The sequence below is a fragment of the Corvus brachyrhynchos genome, unplaced genomic scaffold (assembly GCF_000691975.1).
Source record: "Corvus brachyrhynchos isolate BGI_N302 unplaced genomic scaffold, ASM69197v1 scaffold99, whole genome shotgun sequence".
In the NCBI taxonomy this organism is placed as follows: Eukaryota; Metazoa; Chordata; class Aves; order Passeriformes; family Corvidae; genus Corvus; species Corvus brachyrhynchos.
In genome coordinates, this window is record NW_008239778.1 from 348,817 (window position 1) to 349,765 (window position 949).

Below are 949 nucleotides of genomic sequence, written 5' to 3' on the forward strand. Positions count from 1 at the left end.
AGTGAACACACGAAGGGCTTCAGGAGCACAGCATCCTCCGGCCCTTGCAGAGCTGACATTGCGCTGCCCCGCTGCTCAAGCAAGGGGAAAATTAATATTTTTCACCCAATTTCCCTTTCACCGACTCTACACCCCCAAGCCGTGGTTAGAGAAGCTCTGCTAGCACGACCCTCCCCCGAGACTGGTGCCCAGTGCTGAACTGGGCAGAAGCTGAGCAGGACACCTGCACCTGTAACAGCAATAAAGATTTTTGTGTGCTTCTGGATAATACAGAGCCAGAAACAGTGACAAGTTTTTCTCACTCACGAAGGCACTTCGTAGAGAGAAGATTCAACACATGCACACTGAGCCATCAGGCATTTCATGCCTGAAGCAAACACCAGCCCTGGCACTGCCAAGGATGAGAGTGTTTTTCCAGGCCCAGACCAGCTGGAAGCTTGGCTTAGCAGATATTAAAAACCAGGAGTCTTTGGGGTGGAAAACTGCAGGAGCTCTGTGCTTTGCAGACACTTACTGTGGCTTTTGAGCAGGTATTTGAGTCTCTGAAAGCACCTTGCACACAGAGCAGCATCACCCTCCTGTCCTCAACCCCCTCCTCAATGTCACACCCCCACACTCGTGTTGCCTGTTACCTATATATGCTATATACATAATAATATATATTTTATATATATATCTGTATTATATACTCATGTATACAACAAAGCTGAAAAAGAAAGGGGAAAAAGAACCATTTAGCCTGGCCTGGGTGTACACTGAAGAGCAGAGTGTGCAGGGAGCTGTTCTCTGATCCCTCTGGAGGCATGGAAACAGTGATGCTTCACAGGACGGGTGGCTGCACCTGGCTCACCAGAGCCCTTTTTATTACAGAGCCCGTTCTCAAACCTCCCCAGCCCCTGGGCGCTCAGCCTGGCGCTGCGCGGGGCAGAACCGTTCCAAGACTTCCAGG